This window comes from Ranitomeya variabilis, chromosome 4, assembly GCF_051348905.1.
Source record: "Ranitomeya variabilis isolate aRanVar5 chromosome 4, aRanVar5.hap1, whole genome shotgun sequence".
NCBI lineage: Eukaryota > Metazoa > Chordata > Amphibia > Anura > Dendrobatidae > Ranitomeya > Ranitomeya variabilis.
The window spans coordinates 344,817,608-344,840,750 of record NC_135235.1 but is presented as its reverse complement, the minus strand read 5'-3'; the positions used below and the strand labels follow the sequence as shown (position 1 = coordinate 344,840,750).

At 44.0% G+C, this 23,143-nt stretch overlaps 1 protein-coding gene across 2 annotated transcripts in view; it reads left to right on the top strand.

The window, feature by feature from the left end:
- ISOC2 (isochorismatase domain containing 2) overlaps positions 1-23,143 on the top strand; it is a 333,454-nt gene that overhangs the window by 24,626 nt on the left and 285,685 nt on the right. The window lies entirely within an intron of this gene.

Below are 23,143 nucleotides of genomic sequence, written 5' to 3'. Positions count from 1 at the left end.
GTAGTACCCAGAGATTTCAGACTCCGTTTGCCTTATAATCCAGAGGACATTAAAGTGTGGGATGAAGTTCCCAAGATTGATGTTCCGTTGGCAAAAGTGGCGAAGAAGACCTCAATTCCATTTGAGGACTCCTCCGCTTTTAAGGATCCAATGGATCGCAAAGCAGATGGACTGCTCAGGAGAACTTGGGAATCCTCCGCAGCAATAATATGGGCCAATATAGCTGCAACAGCGGTAGCCCGGTCAATGCATCTATGGATAGATGATTTGAGGAACATCTCAAAGCTAAGACTTCCAGAGACGTTATTCTCAAATCTCTACCGTTACTTAAGCTCGCAACAGGCTTTATGGCAGACGCTTCAGCAGAATCCGTGCGCTTTGCCGCCAGAAGCGAGTCCTTATCCAACGCAACCAGAAGAGCTATCTGGCTAAAGACTTGGTCGGGGGATATCCAATCAAAAAATAAACTGTGCGGAATTCCATTCTCAGGGAATAAAGTATTTGGGCCTATTCTAGATGACATCTTAGAAAAAGCCTCAGATAAAAAGGGGTTCCCTGAGGAAAATACAAAAAAGTACCAGCCCTTTCGTAGATCCCGACCTGGTCAGAAGACAGACTACAGGGGGAAAGGGAAGACTGGGAGGTGGTGTTATCCCAAAGGTGGAAAGGGTAGAGACTCCATCTTCCCAAGTGCAGGTGCAGGAAAGCCAAATAAATGACATCAAGGTGGGTGGTCGGTTACAAAAATTTCTAGGGGGTTGGCAGAAAATATCCCAAAATCCTTGGATTCTGTAGGCAATTGCTCAGGGGTACAAGCTAGAGTTCTCCAGCAGTCCCCCGGAAAGATTTGTTGTAACCCGACACTGTCCGCTCTCAGACTCCTCTATGTGGACAAACATCCAGGAGTTGATAGAGTTAGGGTACCGTCACACATTGAAATTTTCATCGCTGCGACGGCACGATCCGTGACGTCGCAGCGATCGTATGGTTATCGCTCCAGCGTCGTAGACTGCGGTCACACGTTGCAATCACGGCGCTGGAGCGATGCCGAAGTCCCCGGGTAACCAGGGTAAACATCGGGTAACTAAGCGCAGGGCCGCGCTTAGTAACCCGATGTTTACCGTGGTTACCAGCGTAAAAGTAAAAAAACAAACAGTACATACTCACCCGTCGGTGTCCTTCAGGTCCCTTGCCGTCTGCTTCCTGCTCTGAGTGCAGCCGTACACTGAGAGCAGAGCGCAGCACCGCTGTGATCTGCTCTCACTTTCCGGCCGGCACTCAGAGCAGGAAGCAGACTGCAAGGGACCTGAAGGACACCGACGGGTGAGTATGTACTGTTTGTTTTTTTACTTTTACGCTGGTAACCACGGTAAACATCGGGTTACTAAGCGCGGCCCTGCGCTTAGTTACCCGATGTTTACCCTGGTTACAAGCGAACACATCGCTGGATCGCTGTCACACACAACGATCCAGCGATGTCAGCGGGTGATCAAGCGACGAAAGAAAGTTCCAAACGATCTGCTACGACGTACGATTCTCAGCAGGGTCCCTGATCGCTGCTGCGTGTCAGACACTGCGATATCGTAACGATATCGCTAGAACGTCACGAATCGTAACGTCGTAGCGATGGAAATTTCAATGTGTGACAGTACCCTTAGACACAATAATCCCAGTACCTATCTCAGAAGACGCAAGAGCCATTGCTCTCACTTATTTTCAATAAAAAAACCTTTGGGTTCGAGACTCCCGAACGATCATAAATTTAAAACCCCTAAACAGGTGGATCCGGTACAAAAGATTCAGGATGGAATCTATAAAGTCCACAACGCCTCTCATAGACAAAGACATGGTGATGTGCACCGTAGATCTAAGCAATGCATACTACCATGTCCCAATACACACTTCCTACCAAAAGTTTCTGAGATTTGCCCTAATGAACAAAGGAATAATGTATCACTTCCAGTTCAGATGTCTCCCCTTCGGGCTTGCTTCGGCGCCCAGAATATTCACCAAACTAATGTCAGAAGTTGTAGCCTATCTAAGGAACCAGAATGTGGCCATAGTGCCATATCTGGACGACTTTCTGATAATGGCGAGATCAGAGAAACTTCTCAAAATAGACTGCAGCTTCACACTTTCCATCCTACAGGACCTGGGGTGGATTGTGAATTGGAAGAAATCTTGCCTGGTCCCAAATACCAGAATGAAATTTTTGGGGGTCATATTAGACTCCAACGACAGAACATCTTTTTTACCGGAAGACAGACAGGAGGCCTTGATCAGGCACATACATCAATTCAGAAGGAGTACCTCCTCCATAAGAGAGGCAATGAGGATTCTGGGCTTTATGTCAGCATGCATACCCTGTGTGAAATGGAGCCAATTCCACTCGCGGGGATTACAGAGAGAGGTTTTGAAATCTTGGAACAGGAAACAGAGTTCTCTAGACAAGAAGATGATTGTGTCTCCGTCAGTAAAGAGATCCCTAACCTGGTGGACCACACCGAAAAACCTAAAAGAGGGAGTTCCATGGAGCCTCGATCCCTGTGTTACGGTTACCACAGACGCCAGTCAATTCGGATGGGGCGGTCACATAGAAAGGACATATTACCAGGGAGAATGGACTCCTCAGATTGCCGCAAGGTCGTCAAACTTCAGGGAGCTGTATGCGATCTGGAAGGTGTTATACCAGGCCCAGTCACAGGTCAGGGGCAGACACGTAAGGATACTGTCTGACAATGTCACAGCAGTGGCATTTCTAAGACACCAAGGAGGTCCGAAACATCCACCGCTGCAACACCTAGCAGACCAAATTTTCAGATGGGCAGAGAAATCTGTCAAATCCATCTCGGCAGTTCACCTGGAAGGCGCCAAGAATCAAGTAGCAGACTTCTTGAGCAGAACGTCTGTACATCCCTGAGAATGGGAACTGAACCCAGAAATATTCAGCAGTCTGTGCCAGAAGTGGGGAACACCTCAGGTGGATCTTTTTGCCACCAGGTCAAATACAAAGACCAGAGCATTTTTTTCTCTCAATCCTCTAGACGGAGCCGCAGCAGTAGACGCCTTGTCTCAGTATTGGGGAGAAGGTCTCCTGTACGCATTTCCGCCTTTTCCTCTGATACCGAAGACACTCGGGAAGATACGAGACGAGAGAGCAACCGTAATCCTGGTGGTTCCTTTTTGGCCAAAAAGGAGCTGGTTCTCTCTACTATCCAGAATGTCAACAGAGAGACCAATCTTATAACAGGCAGGACCTTCTACTACAGGGGCCGGTGTTCCACGAATACCCAGACTCTCTTCACCTGTCTGCTTGGATCCTGAACGGCGAACACTAAGATCCAGAGGCCTGTCAGAAGAAGTCATTACCACACTCCAGGCAAGCAGAAAGCCGGTGACTTCAGCGATTTATAACAAAATCTGGAAGCGGTATTGTTCCTTTCTGGGAGAGGTTTCTGTGGATACTTCAAAACCTGACATTCCCAGAATCCTCGACTTCCTACAACTCGGTTTTGAGAAGGGCATCCTGCCTAGTACTTTAAAAGTACAGATTGCAGCGCTTAGTGTCTCTTTTGACACGTCACTAGCCTCCCATCCTTGGATAGCAAGATTTTCCAGGGCCACGCAGAGAATGAGACCACTTGTGAGAAAATCAACTCCTCCTTGGGACCTAAACCTGGTCCTTAATGCCCTGTGTAAAACCCCGTACTTATTATCAGAAGCTATGGGCATAGCCAATCTCCTTTAAAACTGCCTTTCTGATTGCCATCACGTCAGCTAAATGATTGGGAGAGATGCCAGCTCTTTCCACTCAGGACCCATATCTTCAGATCTTTGACGACAGGATAGTCTTAAGACTTAACCCAGTCTTCCTCCCCAAGGTAGTGTCCTCAACAAATATAAATCAGGAGATAATCCTTCCCTCATTCTAACCAACACCATAGAAACACGAAGGAAGGGGTCTACCATAACCTTGACATTAGGGAGACTGTTCTAAAATACCTGGGGGCGACGGAAGGTTGGAGATGAGACACTAACTTGTTCATACAGTACGGGGTCCAAATAGAGGTTGCAAGGCAGCAAAATCAACCATTGCTAGGTGGATCAAAACCATAATAAACCTAGCATATACAGACCAAGGGAAAGATCCCCCAGATATTCTTAGAGCCCATTCAACCCGAGCTATCTCTACATCATGGGCGGAGTAGGGGAGAGCCTCAGCTGAGCAAATTTGTAGGGCGGCGACTTGGACCAGTCTTTCTACCTTTGCTAGACACTATAAATTACTGTAGATGTCTCATCAGATCAGTTAGCTTTTGGTAGAAAAGTATTACATGCAGTAGTCCCACCCTAGTTTAACATCCTTTGGTATTTCTCCAATGGTGCTGTCAGGATGGTGAACTGGAAAACGGTAATTAGTGTTACCGGTATTTGTATTTCCAGGAATCCATCCTGAAAGCACTACTAGTTCCCTCCCACTGCAAGTTTATACTATTGACTAATGTGATGTAACATTGGTATATGACTGTTAATAAATTCCCTTTTTTGCATCCATCCAGATGTGGTACTTAGAAAATCACTGGTGGGTGGAGTGGGGAGGGTCCTTTTAACCGCTTGTTGTTCCTGTCCCACTGAGGGTAAGAAGGACGTCCTCCAGTGGTGCTGTCAGGATGGATTCCTGGAAATACAATTACCGGTAATTACCGTTTTTCTTACCTTTCAGGTTACATCGGGGCAGAATGCTGTAGATAAGCCCCTGATGCTGGTGGCCTTAGCTCATATATGATTTTTGAGATGACAGATTCCCTTTAAAGACGGACAGTGCTGGGTCACAAGTCAGATGGCGTCCACAATACCTCCATCTGCCTCATTATAGGCAATCTTCCTCCAGGGGTTCCATCTAAATCACGTATTTCAGAGATTTACACGGAAAGCGCTTAGCGCAGAGCGCAGGATAAATGTGAGCCGAGCCTTACTGCGATCTTTGGGAGGCAGAATTAAAAAATTAATAGCAGGTGAAGAATTGGTTTTGCACTTAGTTGAGCACTTACTTTGGGGTTTCTATCTAACTCTCCAAGTGACATGATTCAGATGAAACCCCCTAGGGAGCCAGTCACTATAATGTAGCAGCAGAGTTGCTCTCGACTCTGGCTTCTGTTCAGCATTAGCCTTCTATTCAGAAATGCACAAAATTGTGGCCAATGGCAATTTTATGCACACTTAAAAAGACAGACACCGCCGGATCATAGGCAGCCACACTAAGTCCACAGTTAATCCATCTACCTCATTATAATGAATCTTCCGTCTCTGGTTCCGTCTGAATTTCAGAGATTTAGACGGGTGCCCCGGTGTAATGAAAAAATCAACAGCAGGTGAAGAATTGGTTTTATTTATTTTTTGCGTCGTTCTTCATGCAGTATAAATGATTAGATAACTTTATTATTTTGTGTCGGTGTGATTACAGTGATATCAGATTCACATCTGGTTTTTATGTCTGGCAACTGTCTAAGGCTACGTTCACATTTGCGGTCAGCGCCGCAGCGTCGGGCGCCGCAGCGTCGCCGCATGCGTCATGCGCCCCTATATTTAACATGGGGACGCATGGACATGCGTTGTGCTGCGTTTTGCGCCGCATGGCCGCAAGCGTTGGACGCAAGAAACGCTTCAAGTTGCATTTTTTTTGCGTCCAACTTTCGGCCAAAAAGGACGCATGCGGCGCAAAACGCAGCGTTTTAGCGTGCGTTTTGCCGCGTTTTTGTTTGCGTTGTGCGCTGCGGCGCCGACGCTGCGGCGCACAACGCAAATGTGAACGTAGCCTTACACTAAAAGACGCTTTTCTTTGCAAAAACAAGTTTTTACATCGCCATATTTTGAGATCTATAATTTTTCCATACTTCTGCTGACAGAGTCACGTGACTGTTTTTTGCTGGACGAGTTGACATTTTTTATTGGTTCCATTTTCGGGCAAATGACATTTTTCGATCGCTTTCTATTCCAATTTTTGGGAGGCAGCATGAGCAAAACACAGCAATTCAGGAATAGTTTTTTCATGCCATACCACGTGTGGTAATATTAATAAGGCACCTTTATTCTTCGGGTCAGTACGATTACCACATTTATAATTTTTTATGTTTTGGACTTTTTCACTATACACATTATTTTATTGAAAAAATGATTATTTTTGCATTGCTGTCTACCGAGAGCTATAATTTTATTTTTCCGCTGAGTGAGCTTTATGGCAACTTGTTTTTTGCTGGACAAGTTGCTGTTTCAGCGGTCTTTATTTACATTCGTGTTTTTGATCGCGTTCTATTCCACTATTTGTGCGGTGATATCATGATAAAACATCATTTTTGCCTTGTTTTTTATGGTGTTCACTGGAGGGGTTAACTGGTGGGACAGTTTTATAGGTTGGGTCGTTACAGATGGTCAATACCAAATACATAAAGAAAAAGCAATACACTGGCGCTCGGAGAGTGAAGAGTGAGGGGGAAGGGCGGAGGGGAAGAAAATAGCTGCTGGTGATGGAAACAGGGTCTGTGCGTACCCTGTAAGCTTGAAAAAGAGAAACAATAGTATATCACCTGCGCTGGTGTATGGGGGCTGCAGTTCCCCTGAGGGTTGTGCTAGAGCGCAACAAAATAGCTTGCAATAGTTGTACTTGTGTACTTACTAAGTGCCAGTAAGATGGTGTAACTGTGGATCCTCATGTGCTGGGAGTCCGGCTCGATGCTGCAAGGTCGTGGGATCAGGGGAGCTCGACTCACTCCGCGCGAGTCAGGTCTGCTGGAGGGACGCGGGAATCTGATGGAAAACCGCCAACTTCTGGCGTGCCCCGGCCGGAAGCAACGCTGAAGCGGTGGCGGCGTTGAGAAGGGATGTGGTAAACAGTGTGACGTCACAGCTAGTGGGCAGGCGCGTATGTGGATTAACCTATCCAACGCGTTTCGAAGGATGCGATCCTTCTTCGTCAGGGCTGGAGTTCCTCATAGAGCCCTCCTCTTATATAGCAACTGATTCGCCACCCCCTATAGAAAAACCGCCTTGTGTCCCTGATTGACGTGACTCGTAAAGAGTATTTGGAGTTGCAGCGTGATTTAGTGTGCTAAGTGGCTAGTTAGTAAAACATGATTGATGCGATGTGTTGCATGGATACTACAGACTAGATTAGGAATGTATGAAGGACTGACATAGATAAATAGGGTTTGTATCATCAAGTAGCTTATGTGGTGAGGGTAATGATTAGAGACCCTGAACCAAAGGATTGATGAAGCAACACCAGAAAAAGAATGACTTGTACAAATATATAAATATATAAAAACTCCGACAACTTTATTAGTGGAGTGATAAAATATGAGACGAAACAATGACAAATAAAACCACTATATGATAATAGATTTTAAAAAAGGAGAGCAGGAAGCTTGACCCCGAAATTGTATAAAAACTTGACTAAAAAATATATGTGGATTGAAAAAATCATTCTCACATGAATACAGGGCGGAGTTTGTGATTCATATGACAGGATAGAGTAAAACTGTTCTTAGGACCCTAAAACAATACTATACATAGGGGTAGCTTGGTATGAATGGTTCACATTAAAATGGGTTAAAAAGCATATAGCTCAATTTCATAATTGAGTCCTTTAGGGGCCAGGCTGTCTAGCATATAAATCCATTTGGACTCGACCCTGGACATTGCTTTAAGAAAATCTCCACCCCTTGGGTTTTGCTTGACTAATTGAATTCCAAAAAAATGGATCCCTCCACAGGATTTATTATGTTTTTCTAAGAAGTGGCGAGATAAAGGGTGACCTTTAAAGCCCTTCTGAATATTATCTAGGTGCTCCTTGATCCTGACCTTAAGAGGTCTTTTAGTTCGACCCACATAGATCTTATTGCAGGGGCACTGCAGTATATAAATTACTCCTGTCGATTCACACGTTAGGGAGTTTTTAATATGAAATTGCGTAGTGCCACTTGAGTCTGTAAATGTGGTTTGAACCAACTTGCCACTGGATGTACGTTTGCAGCATGAACATCTGCCGCATGGCCTGAAACCCCACCTCAGGGGGTCTGATGATTTTACAAGTGCCCCTTCTCTAGAGAGGACTGGTTTCGTTGTTGGTGCCAAAAGTAGGCCCAAATTTTGCGCCTTGGTGTACACAAATCTGGGGTTATTAGGTATTAAACCCCCAATGCTCTTGTCACATTGAATGATGGGCCAATGTTTTTTGACTATATTTATGAATTTTTTGTGCCCTACATGAAATTGTGTGACTATGGGTAGGTCCTTTATTTGTGTTTGGGTGTCTTGAGGATTGTTTATTATTTTGACTTTATGGACAAGACTCTCTCCAGGTATATGGCTAGCGGCTTGTTGGGCCATATTAAGGGTTTGTGTGTTATAACCTTTGGCTTCAAATTGTTTAGTGATATATGTGGACTCCTCATTATAGTCCTTTAAGTCGGTACAATTCCGCCTAATACGGGTGTATTGTCCTTGAGGAATGTTTGTGAGCCAGATTGGGAGGTGACAGCTTGTTAGATGTATAAAGCTGTTTGAATCCACTGGTTTGCGGAAACACCTCGTTTTTAGTTTTTAGTTGACCGCGTTCTACATAAATTGTGAGGTCCAGGAAATTGACCTGGGAATTGCTGATGGTAGGGGTAAATTCTAGGCCGAATTGATTATTGTTTAGGTTTGTGATGAAGGAATTGAGTTCAGTTGCGGATCCCTCCCAGATAAACAGGATGTCGTCAATAAAACGACGCCAGAATTTTAATCCTGGGTGTAGTGCGCCTTCCTTACTTATACGTTGGTGCTCCCAGTACCCTACGTACAGGTTGGCGTAACTTGGCGCAAAACGTGTGCCCATCGCGGTGCCCCATGTTTGCAGGTAGTACTGTTTCTCCTATTGGAAAAAATTATGTTTTAATATGAACCCAATGCTATCGATTATGAATTTAATTTGGGGTTCTTTGTATGTCCCCAGAGTATGTAGGAAGAAATTGTCTGACTCACACCCTTTTTCATGGTTAATTACCGTATAAAGGGATTTAATGTCCAAAGTCCCCAAAATATAATTGCTTTGCCATATAACGGATTCCAGGACTTGTATGGTGTGAGTAGTGTCCTTCAAATAAGCTGGGATTAAGGGCATACATTTTTGTAGGTGTAGATCTACATATTTGGACAAGTTGGCAGTCAAGCAATTGATGCCCGATATAATTGGGCGGCCTGGAGGGTTAGCAGTGTCTTTGTGGATTTTAGGTACATGATAAAACATGGCTGTTGTGGGTATTCTATTATTTATAAACTGGAACTCTTTCTTATTCAATATTCCTAGTGTTTTACCCTTTTGGGCTAGGATATTTAGTTTTTTTATGTAGTTTGCAGTGGGATCAGAGTTAATTTTTTTGTAAATGACAGTGTCATTTAAAAGTCTCAGTGATTCGTTGTGATATGTAGTACTGTCTAAAACTACAATTCCCCCACCCTTATCGGCTGGGCGGATGACAATTTCGGGGTCAAGCTTCCTGCTCTCCTTTTTTAAAATCTATTATCATATAGTGGTTTTGTTTGTCATTGTTTCGTCTCATATTTTATCACTCCACTAATAAAGTTGTCGGAGTTTTTATATATTTATATATTTGTACAAGTCATTCTTTTTCTGGTGTTGCTTCATCAATCCTTTGGTTCAGGGTCTCTAAACATTACCCTCACCACATAAGCTACTTGATGATACAAACCCTATTTATCTATGTCAGTCCTTCATACATTCCTAATCTAGTCTGTAGTATCCATGCAACACATCGCATCAATCATGTTTTACTAACTAGCCACTTAGCACACTAAATCACGCTGCAACTCCAAATACTCTTTACGAGTCACGTCAATCAGGGACACAAGGCGGTTTTTCTATAGGGGGTGGCGAATCAGTTGCTATATAAGAGGAGGGGTCTATGAGGAACTCCAGCCCTGACGAAGAAGGATCGCATCCTTCGAAACGCGTTGGATTTGTTAATCCACATACGCGCCTGCCCACTAGCTGTGACGTCACACTGTTTACCACGCCCCTTCTCAACGCCGCCACCGCTTCAGCGTTGCTTCCGGCCGGGGCACGCCAGAAGTTGGCGGTTTTCCATCAGACTCCCGCGTCCCTCCAGCAGACCTGACTCACGCGGAGTGAGTCGAGCTCCCCTGATCCCACGACCTTGCAGCATCGAGCCGGACTCCCAGCACATGAGGATCCGCAGTTACACCATCTTACTGGCACTTAGTACACAAGTACAACTATTGCAAGCTATTTTGTTGCGCTCTAGCACAACCCTCAGGGGAACTGCAGCCCCCACACACCAGCACAGGTGATATACTATTGTTTCTCTTTTCCAATACCAAATACAGTGCATTGCGAAAGTATTTTGCCCCCTGGAACTTTTCAACCTTTTCCCACATATCATGCTTCAAACATAAAGATACCAAATGTACATTTTTGGTGAAGAATCAACAACAAGTGGAACACAATTGTGAAGTTAAAGGAAATTTGTTGGTTATTTTAAATTTTTGTGGAAATTCAAAAACTGAAAAGTGGGGCGTGCAATATTATTCGGACCCTTTACTTTCAGTGCAGCAAATTCACTCCAGGAGTTCATTGTGGATCTCTGAATGATCCATTGTTGTCCTAATTGCCCAATGATGATAAATATTATCCACTTGTGTGTAATCAAGTCTCCGTATAAATGCACCTGCTCTGTGATAGTCTCAGAGAGCATCATGAAGACCAAGGAACACAACAGGCAGGTCCGTGATACTGTTGTGGAGAAGTTTAAAGCCGGATTTGGATACAAAATGATTTCCAAAACTTTAAACATCCCAAGGAGCACTGTGCAAGCGATCATATTGAAAGGAGTATCATACCACTGCAAATCTACCAAGACCCGGCTGTCCCTCTAAACTTTCATCTCAAACAAGGAGAAGACTGATCAGAGATGCAGCCAAGAGGCCCCTGATCACTCTGGATGAACTGCAGCGATCTACAGCTGAGGTGGGACAGTTTGTCCATAGGACAACAATCAGTCGTACACTGCACAAATCTGGCCTTTATGGAAGAGTGGCAAGAAGAAAGCTATTTCTCAAAGATATCCATAAAAAGTGTTGCTTAAAGTTTGCAACAAGCCACCTGGGAGACTCACCAAACAAGTGAAAGAAGGTGCTCTGGTCAGATGAAACCAAAATCGAACTTTTTGGCTACAATGCCAAACAATATGTTTGGAGTAAAGGCAACACAGCTCATCACCCTGAACACACCATCACCACTGTCAAACATGGTGGTGGCAGCATCATGGTTTGGGCCTGCTTTTCTTCAGCAGGGACAGGGAAGATAGTTAAAATTGATGGGAAGATGGATGGAGCCAAATACAGTACCTTTCTTGAAGAAAACCTGTTGGAGTCTGCAAAAGACTGGGATGGAGATTTGTCTTCCAACAAGACAATGATCCCAAACATAAATCAAAATCTACAATGGAATGGTTCACAAATACACTTACAATGGCCACGTTAAAGTCCAGACCTCAATGCAATCGAGAATCTGTGGAAAGAGCTGAAAACTGCTAGTCACAAGCGGTCTCCCTAATAATAATCATAATGATAATAATAATCTTTATATAGAGCCAACATATTTCACAGCGCTTTTGTTTAACAGTTTCAAACACAACAGTTATAAGTAACAACGTTAACAATACAATAATTAAAGCAAAATAAGATGACCCTGCTCGTGAGAGCTTACAATCTACAATGAGGTTGGGGAGATACAAAGTACAGGTGTGTATTAGCAATGACGTATTTACAATGATGGTCCAGCCATCTTCAGGGGGTGGGGGGATAAATGGGGATAGTGAATGGGCTACACACACAAACATAAAATTACTTTGATTAGTGAACGTGGTAGGCCGCTCTGAACAAATGTGTTTTGAGCAAGCGCCTAAAACTATGCAAATTGTGGATGGTCCTAATATCTTGGGGTAGAGCATTCCAAAAGATTGGCACAGCATGGGAGAAGTCTTGGAGTGGGAGGTACGGATTAGTGCAGAGGTTAGTCGAAAGTCATTTGCAGAGCGCAGCGGTCAGTTAGGCCGATAGACCGAAATGAGGGAGGAGATGTGTGGGGATGCCGCACTGTGGAGAGCTTTGTGGGTGATAACACGTATTTTGAATTGTATCCTTTAACCCCTTAATCCCGTATGACGTACTATACCGTCAAGGTGGTGTGGGCCTTAATTCCCGGTGACGGTATAGTACGTCATACGCGATCGGCCGCGCTCACGGGGGGAGCGCGGCCGATCGCGGCCGGGTGTCGGCTGCATATCGCAGCTGACATCCGGCACTATGTGCCAGGAGCGGTCACGGACCGCCCCCGGCACATTAACCCCCGGCACACCGCGATCAAACATGATCGCGGTGTACCGGCGGTACAGGGAAGCATCGCGCAGGGAGGGGGCTCCCTGCGTGCTTCCCTGAGACGATCGGTACAAGGTGATGTACTCACCTCGTACCGAACGTCTTCTCCCTGCAGGCCCCGGATCCAAAATGGCCGAGGGGCTGTATCCGGGTCCTGCAGGGAGCACTTCCGGGTCGGAGCAGGCTGCAGATGAAAGCTGCAGCCTGCTCCGATGAAAGTATGATCGCCGATCTGATAGAGTGCTGTGCACACTATCAGATCTGCGATCTGTGATGTCCCCCCCTGGGACAAAGTAAAAAAGTAAAAAAAAAAATTTCCACATGTGTAAAAAAAAAATAAAAAAAAATTCCTAAATAAATAATAATAAAAAAATAAATATTATTCCCATAAATACATTTCTTTATCTAAAAAAAACAAACAAAAACAATAAAAGTACACATATTTAGTATCGCCGCGTCCGTAACGACCCAACCTATAAAACTGGCCCACTAGTTAACCCCTTCAGTAAACACCGTAAGAAAAAAAAAAAAAAAACGAGGCAAAAAACAACGCTTTATTACCATACCGCCGAACAAAAAGTGGAATAACACGCGATCAAAAAGACGGATATAAATAACCATGTTACCGCTAAAAACGTCATCTTGTCCCGCAAAAAACGAGCCGCCATACAGCATCATCAGCAAAAAAATAAAAAAGTTATAGTCCTCAGAATAAAGCGATGCCAAAATAATTATTTTTTCTATAAAATAGTTTTTATCGTATAAAAGCGTCAAAACATAAAAAAATGATATAAATGAGGTATCGCTGTAATCGTACTGACCCGACGAATAAAACTGCTTTATCAATTTTACCAAACGCGGAACGGTATAAATGCCTCTCCCAAAAGAAATTCATGAATAGCTGGTTTTTGGTTATTCTGCCTCACAAAAATCGGAATAAAAAGTGATAAAAAATGGTCACGTGTCCGAAAATGTTACCAATAAAAACGTCAACTCGTCCCGCAAAAAACAAGACCTCACATGACTCTGTGGACCAAAATGTGAAAAAATTATAGGTCTCAAAATGTGGAGACGCAAAAACTTTTTTGCTATAAAAAGCGTCTTTTAGTCTGGTTTCACACTTGCGTTTTTATCTGCATGCGTTTTTTAAACAAACCGCATGTGTGAAAAAATGCATGTAAACGCGGTAAAACGCATGCGTTTTTATAGAAAAACACAAGAAAACAAGAAAAAAACAAAAAACCCTAACCCTACCCCTAACCCTACCCCTAACCTGAAATACGTGGCACTGAAATACGTGGCACTGAAATATACGTTTATATAGGTATATACGTATATAAGTGCCACGATATTTCAGTGGCCACGTATTTAAGTGCCACGTATTTAAGTGCCACGTATTTAAGTGCCACGTATTTAAGTGCCACGTATTTAAGTGTCACGTATTTCAGTGCCACGTATTTACGTGCCACGTATTTTTCAGTGCCTGAAATACGTGGCACTGAAATACGTGGCACTGAAATACGTGGCACTGAAATACGTGGCACTGAAATATCGTGGCACTGAAATATCGTAGCACTGAAATATCGTGGCACTGAAGTATTTACGTGCCACGTATTTTTCAGTGCCTGAAATACGTGGCACTGAAATATCGTGGCACTGAAATACGTGGCACTTAAATACGTGGCACTTAAATACGTGGCACTTAAATACGTGGCACTTATATACGTGGCACTTATATACGTGGCACTTGTGACTGTCAGAAAATGTTCAGTAAACGGTTAGGGGTGAGGTTAGGGGTAGGGTTTCAGGTAGAATTGGGGAGTTTCCACTGTTCAGGCACATCAGGGGCTCTCCAAACGCGACATGGCGTCCAATCTCAATTCCAGCCAATTCTGCGTTGAAAAAGTAAAACAGTGCTCCTTCCCTTCCGAGCTCTCCCGTGCGTCCAAAAAGGGGTTTACCCCAACATATGGGGTATCAGCGTACTAGGGACAAATTGAACAACAACTTCTGGGGTCCAAGTTCTCTTGTTATCCTTGGAAAAATAAAAATTTGGGGGGCTAAAAATCATTTTTGTGGGAAAAAAAATATGTTTTATTTTCACGGCTCTGCGTTGTAAACTGTAGTGAAACACTTGGGGGTTCAAAGTTCTCACAACACATCTAGATAAGTTCCTTGGGGGGTCTAGTTTCCAATATGGGGTCACTTGTGGGGGGTTTGTACTGTTTGGGTACATCAGGGGCTCTGCAAATGCAACGTGACGCCTGCAGACCAATCCATTTAAGTCTGCATTCCAAATGGCGCTCCTTCCCTTCCGAGCTCTGTCATGTGCCCAAACAGTGGTCCCCCCCCACAAATGGGGTATCAGCGTACTCCAGACAAATTGGACAACAACTTTTGGGGTCCAATTTATCCTGATACCCTTGTAAAAATACAAAACTGGGGGCTAAAAAATCATTTTTGTGAAAAAAAATAATAATTTTTATTTTCACGGCTCTGCGTTATAAACTGTAGTGAAACACTTGGGGGTTCAAAGCTCTCAAAACACATCTAGATAAGTTCCTTAGGGGGTCTACTTTCCAAAATGGTGTCACTTGTGGGGGGGTTTAATGTTTAGGCACATCAGGGGCTCTCCAAACGCAACATGGCATCCCATCTTAATTCCAGTCAATTTTGCATTGAAAAGTAAAATAGCGCTTCTTCCCTTCTGAGCTCTGCTATGCGCCCAAACAGTGGTTTACCCCCACATATGGGGTATCGTCGTACTCAGGACAAATTGCACAACAACTTTTGTGGTCTAATTTCTTCTCTTACCCTTGGGGAAATAAAAAAATGGGGGTGAAAAGATCATTTTTGTGAAAAAATATGATTTTTTATTTTTACGGCTCTGCATTATAAACTTCTGTAAAGCACTTGTTGGGTCAAAGTGCTCACCACACATCTAGATAAGTTCCTAAGGGGGTCTACTTTCCAAAATGGTGTCACTTGTTAGGGGTTTCAATGTTTAGGCACATCAAGGGCTCTCTAAATGCAACATGGCGTCCCATCTCAATTCCAGTCAATTTTGCATTGAAAAGTCAAATGGCGCTCCTTCCCTTCTGAGCTCTGCCCTGCGCCCAAACAATGGTTTACACCCACATATGGGGTATCAGCGTACTCAGGACAAATTGCACAACAATTTTTGGGGTCCAATTTCTTCTCTCACCCTTGGGAAAATAAAAAATTGGGGGTGAAAAGATCATTTTTGTGAAAAAATATGATTTTTTATTTTTACGGCTCTGCATTATAAACTTCTGTAAAGCACTTGTTGGGTCAAAGTGCTCACCACACATCTAGATAAGTTCCTTAGGGGGTCTACTTTCCAAAATGGTGTCACTTGTTAGGGGTTTCAATGTTTAGGCACATCAGGGGCTCTCCAAATGCAACTTGGCGTCCCATCTCAATTCCAGTCAATTTTGCATTGAAAAGTCAAATGGTGCTCCTTTGCTTCCAAGCTCTGCCATGCGCCCAAACTGTGGTTTACCCCCACATATGGGGTATCAGCGTACTCAGGACAAATTGTACAACAACTTTTGGGGTCTATTTTCTCCTGTTACCCTTGGTAAAATAAAACAAATTGGAGCTGAAATAAATTTTGTGTGAAAAAAAGTTAAATGTTCATTTTTATTTAAACATTCCAAAAATTCCTGTGAAACACCTGAAGGGTTAATAAACTTCTTGAAAGTGGTTGTGAGTACCTTGAGGGGTGCAGTTTTTAGAATGGTGTCACACTTGGGTATTTTCTATCATATAGACCCGTCAAAATGACTTCAAATGAGATGTGGTCCCTAAAAAAAAATGGTGTTGTAAAAATGAGAAATTGCTGGTCAACTTTTAACCCTTATAACTCCGTCACAAAAAAAAATTTTGGTTCCAAAATTGTGCTGATGTAAAGTAGACATGTGGGAAATGTTATTTATTAAGTATTTTGTGTGACATATGTCTGTGATTTAAGGGCATAAAAATTCAAAGTTGGAAAATTGCGAAATTTTCAAAATTTTCGCCAAATATTCGTTTTTTTCACAAATAAACGCAAGTTATATCGAAGAAATTTTACCACTAACATGATGTACAATATGTCACGAGAAAACAATGTCAGAATCGCCAAGATCCGTTGAAGCGTTCCAGAGTTATAACCTCATAAAGGGACAGTGGTCAGAATTGTAAAAATTGGCCTGGTCATTAACGTGCAAACCACCCTCGGGGCTTAAGGGGTTAATGAATGGGCAGCCAGTGTAACGACTGTCGAAGAGCGGACGCGTCCGAGTAACGATTAGCTAGATGGACAACCCTGGCTGCTGCATTAAGGATGGACTGGAGAGGGGAAATTCGAGTAAGGGAGTGGCCAATTAATAGAGCATTGCAGTAGTCCAGGTTGGAGTGGATCAAGGCGACAGTGAGGGTTTTTGTTGTTTCCATGGTGAGAAAAGGGCGGATTCTAGAGATGTTCTTTAGGTGTAAGCGGCACGAGTGGGCAAGAGATTGTATATGGGAGGTGAAGGAGAGATCGGAGTCAAACATAACACCCAGACAGCGCGCCTGCTGCAGGGGTGTTATTATGGTGCCTCCCACGGAGAGGGAAATGTCAGATTTAGGGAGGTTAGTAGATGGCGGGAGCAGAAGAAGTTCAGTTTTGGAGAGGTTGAGTTTCAGATAGAGCCCTCACTGAGCTCGAACTGTTTGCCAAGGAAGAATGGGCAAGAATTTCAGTCTCTTGATGTATAAAACCTCAAGCGACTTGCAGCTGTAATCGCAGCAAAAGGTGGCACAACAATGAATTAAGTTAAAGGGGCCGAATAATATTGCACGCCCCACTTTTCAGTTTTTGAATTTCCACAAAAATTTAAAATAACCAATAAATTTCGTTCGACTTCACAATTGTGTTCCACTTGTTGATTCTTCACCAAAAATTTACATTTGGCATCTTTATTTTCGAAGCATGATATGTGGGAAAAGGTTGAAAAGTTCCAGGGATCCGAATACTTTCGCAAGGCACTGTATGTGTAGTTTTTTTTTTTTTTTTTTTTGTTTTTTTACATCAAAATATTTATTTATGGGTGCAATATCTTTTAGGTTTTATTTTAATTTTTTTTTTTTACTTAGTCCCACTATGGGACTTTCACTTTCTGCAGTCTGATCACTGTTATAAAGCATTGCAATTCAGGTGTTACAAGGTCTCAGATGTGAATGGGAGCAGGTGTGGTAAATTTCATGTTATTACTCTTAGGGCTCGTTCACACTTTGCGGATTATTCTGCGGATTTTTCCGCTGCGGAATTGGAAAATCCGCAGTGCAAAACCGCTGCGGTTTTCACTGCGGATTTTCCTGCGGTTTCTTCTGCGGATTCCTCTGCCGGTTTTCAACAGCACTTTCCTATTGGTGCATGTTGAAAACCGCTGCGGAATCCACAGAAAGAAGTGACATGCTCCTTCTTTTTTTCCGCAGCAATTCCACGCGTTTTTTTCCGGGATTTTCCGCAATGTGGGCACAGTGGTTTTTGTTTTCCATAGGGTAACATTGTACTGTACCCTGCATGGAAAACTGCTGCGGATCCGCAGCGTCAAATCCGCTGCGGATCCGCAGCAAAAGCCGCAAAGTGTGAACATAGCCTTAGGGTATGTGTCCATGTTCAGGATTGCATCAGGATTTGGTCAGGATTTTTCATCAGTATTTGTAAGCCAAAACCAGGAGTGGGTGATAAATGCAAAAGTGGAGCATATGTTTCTATTATACTTTTCCTCTAATTGTTCCACTCCTGGTTTTGGCTTACAAATACTGATGAAAAATCCTGACCAAATCCTGATGCAATCCTGAACGTGGACACATACCCTTACACTCTCTCATACTGGTCAGTGAAAGTTCATCATGGCACCTCATGGCAAAGAACTCTCTGAGGATCTAAAAAAAAGAATTGTTGCTGTATGTCAACATGGCCTAGGCTATAAGAAGATTGCGAACACCCTAACACTGAGCTGCAGCATGTTGTCCAAGTCCATACAGCGGTTTAATAAGACAGGTTTCACTCAAAAATTGCCGTTGTCCACCAAGATAGTTGAGTGCACATGCTCAGCGTCATAGCCAGAGCTTAACTTTTCAAAATAGACGTATTAGTGCTGTAAGCATTACCGCAGAGGTTACAGGGGGTCAGTGCTCAGATCATACGCTGCACACTGCATCAAATTGGTCTGTGTGTCTGTTGTCCCAGGAGGAAGCCTCTACTAAAGATAATACACACGAATGCTTGCTGTTTACTGAAGACAAGCAGACTAAGGTCATTAATTACTCTAACCATGTCTTGTGATCTGATTAGATCAAGATATGCTTACAGTTATATGAAAAAGTTTGGACACCCCTATTAATCTTAAGCTTAATGTTTTATAAAAATTGTTTTTTTTTGCAACAGCTATTTCAGTTTCATATATCTAATAACTGTTGGACACAGTACAATAAACCTCGTTTCAAGGCAGAAACATTACTAACAGAAAATGTGCAATCTGCATTAAAAAAAAATTTGACAGGTGCATAAGTATGGGCACCCTTATCATTTTCTTGTTTTAAATACTCATACCTACTTTTTACTGACTTATTAAAGCACTTTTTTTGGATTTGTTACCTCATTGAGCTTTGAACTTCATAGCCAAGTGTATGCAATCATGAGAAAAGCTACTTAAAGTGGCCACTTGCAAGTTGTTCTCCTGTTTGAATCTCCTCTGAAGAGTAGCATCATGGGCTCCTCAAAACAACTGTCAAATGATCTGAAAACAAAGATTATTCAACATAGTTGTTCAGGGGAAGGATACAAAAAGCTGTCTCAGAGATTTAACCTGTCAATTTCCACTGTGAGGAACATAGTAAGGAAATGGAAGAACACAGGTACAGTTCTTGTTAAGGCCAGAAGTGGCAGGCCAAGAAAAACATCAGAAAGGCAGAGAAGAAGAATGGTGAGATCAGTCAAGGACAATCCTCAGACCACCTCCAGAGAGCTGCAGCATCAACTTGCTGCAGATGGTGTCACTGTTCATCGGTCAACTATACAACGCACTTTGCACAAGGAGAAGTTGTATGGGAGAGTGATGCGAAAGAAGCCGTTTCTGCAAGCACGCCACAAACAGTCGGCTGAGGTATGCAAAAGCACGTTTGGAGAAGCCAATTTCTTTTTGGATGAAGGTCCTGTGGACTGATGAAACCAAGATTGAGTTGTTTGGTCATACAAAAAGGCGTTATGCATGGCGGCAAAAAAACAGCATTCCAAGAAAAACACTTACTACCCACAGTAAAATTTGGTGGAGGTTCCATCATGCTTTGGGGCTGTGTGGCCAATGCCGGCACCGGGAATCTTGTTAAAGTTGAGGGACGCATGGATTCCTCTCAGTATCAGCATATTCTTGACAATAATATTCATGAATCAGTGACAAAGTTGAAGTTACGCAGGGGATGGATCTTTCAGCAAGACAATGATCCAAAACACCGCTCCAAATCTACTCAGGCATTCATGCAGAGGAACAATTACACTGTTCTGGAATGGCCATCCCAGTCCCCAGACCTGAATATCATTGAACATCTGTGGGATCATTTGAAGAGGGCTGTCCATGCTCGGCGACCATCAAACCTTAACTGAACTGGAATTGTTTTTTAAAGAGGAATGGTCAAAAATACCTTCATCCAGGATCCAGGAACTCACTAAAAGCTACAGGAAGCGACTAGAGGCTGTTATGTTTGCAAAAGGAGGATCTACTAAATATTAATGTCACGTTTCTGGTGAGGTGCCCATACTTATGCACTTGTCAAATTTTGTTTGAATGCAGATTGCACATTTTCTGTTAGTACAATAAACCTCATTTCAAGGCAGAAACATTACTGTGTCCAACAGTTATTAGATATGTGAAACTGAAATAGCTGTTGCAAAAAAAAACAATTTTTGTAAAACATTAAGCTTAAAGGTAAGGTACCGCGTTTGTAGATCATTCATTAATCAGCATAACATGCTGTTATAACCAAGATTTGAATGCATGTAAAACAGATTTCGTGTGTTATACCAGTAGAAAGAAGGAACTGGGGGCTGACATCTTGGTTTCACAGCAGTAGCACAATATTAGCAGTGTCATATTACGGCACTCCATGGACATAGGAGATAATAGACCGCCGCGGACCCTATCTATAACATTGAAGAGGCATTAGCAGTGAGCTGGGCACGCCTCTGTGGGCTGCACAACTCACTGCTGTATGTGTGACTAGCCGCCATTTTACTATAGCCCAGTGCTATCTGCCCAGATCCACTTGCTCTCTATCGCTGCAGAACAGAAGCGCAGACTGGACCCGGAGAGTGCGGGTGATTTATCTCCCTGTACCTCTGTCTGTACTCCAGGCACTGCACGTTCTGAGCAGACATCCTCTGCTCCTCACACGCTGCCCTCCCTGGGTGCTTCTCCTGCTTTGTCTCCGCCTCCCCACTTGCACACAGTCCCGGAGATCTCCGGTAAGCTGCATTCTCCCCCCCCCATGTCGCTCTTCCTCCTCTCCTCCCTGCATTCTCTCCCCGTGTCCTTCTCCCTCCTCTCCCCGTGTCCTTCTCCCTCCTCTCCCCGTGTCCTTCTCCCTCCTCTCCCCGTGTCCTTCTCCCTCCTCTCCCCGTGTCCTTCTCCCTCCTCTCCCCGTGTCGCTCTCCCTCCTCTCCCCCCTGCATTCCTCCCCCATGCATTCTCTCTCCCGTGTCGCTCGCCTTCCTCTCCCCCCTGCATTCTCTCCCCGTGTGGGGGGATCTCTATGCGTGTGTGCAAGCATCGTCCGATGGGACTACAAGTCCCATTGGACGATGCCTGCTACACTGACAGTGATTGACACATTAGCCAATGATGGGACAGTAGTAGTCCCATCATCCGGCTAATGTGTTGAATGAAAAAAAAAAAAACTCCATACATACTCCATACATGCTACATACATCCATACATGCTACATACATGCTACATACATCCATGCATGCTGCATACATGCTGCATACATGCTACATACATGCTACATACATCCATACATGCTACATACATGCTACATACATGCTATATACATGCTGCATACATGCTACATACATGCTACATACATACTGCATACATACATCCATACATGCTACATATATGCTACATATATGCTACATACATGCTACACACATGCTACACACATGCTACACACATGCTACACACATGCTACACACATGCTACACACATGCTACACACATGCTACACACATCCATACATGCTACATACATGCTACATACATACATCCATACATGCTACATACATGCTACATACATACTGCATACATACATCCATACATAAATACTACATGCTACATACATGCTACATACATACATCCATACATGCTACATACATGCTACATACATGCTACATACATGCTACATACATGCTACATACATGCTACATACATATAGACATACAGTACATTAAACATACCGTATATACTCGAGTATAAGCCGAGATTTTTGGGCTGAAGGTGCCCCCTCGGCTTATACTCGAGTCACGGTCGGCGGGTGAGGGGGAGAGGGCGCTGAGGCATACTTACCTAGTCCCGGCGCTCCTGTCGCTCCCCCTGCCCATCCCACGGCCTCCGGGTGCAGCAGCTCTTCCCCTGTTCAGCGGTCACGTGGGACCGCTCATTAGAGAAATTAATAGGCTGCTCCACCTCCCATAGGGGCGGAGCCGCATAATTCATTTCTCTAATCAGCGGTGCCGGTGACCGCTGACAGAGGAAGAGGCTGCGGCACCGAAGACCAGCTGTCCGGGGGAAGGAGCGGGACACCGGGAGCAGGTAAGTATTACATATTCACCTGTCCTCGTTCCACACGCCGGGCGCTGTCTCCATCTTCCCGGCGTCTCTCTCTCTCCGCACTGACTGTGCAGGTCAGAGGGCGCGATGACGCATATAGTGTGCGCGCCGCCCTCTGCCTGATCAGTCAGTACGGAGAGACGCCGGAAAGATGGCGCCGAGGAGCTGCAAGCAAGAGAGGTGAGTATGTGTTTTATTATTTTTATTGCAGCAGCAGCAGCAGCACAGCTATGGGGCAATAATGGACGGTGCAGAGCACTATATGGCACAGCTATGGGGCAATAATGGACGGTGCAGAGCACTATATGGCACAGCTATGGGGCAATAATGGTGCAGAGCACTGTATGGCACAGCTATGGGGCAATAATGGTGCAGAGCACTATATGGCACAGCTATGGGGCAATAATGGTGCAGAGCACTGTATGGCACAGCTATGGGGCAATAATGGTGCAGAGCACTGTATGGCACAGCTATGGGGCAATAATGGACGGTGCAGAGCACTATATGGCACAGCTATGGGGCAATAATGGTGCAGAGCACTGTATGGCACAGCTATGGGGCAATAATGGACGGTGCAGAGCACTATATGGCACAGCTATGGGGCAATAATGGTGCAGAGCACTGTATGGCACAGCTATGGGGCAATAATGGTGCAGAGCACTATATGGCACAGCTATGGGGCCATAATGAACGGTGCAGAGCACTATATGGCACAGCTATGGGGCAATAATGGTGCAGAGCACTGTATGGCACAGCTATGGGGCAATAATGGTGCAGAGCACTGTATGGCACAGCTATGGGGCAATAATGG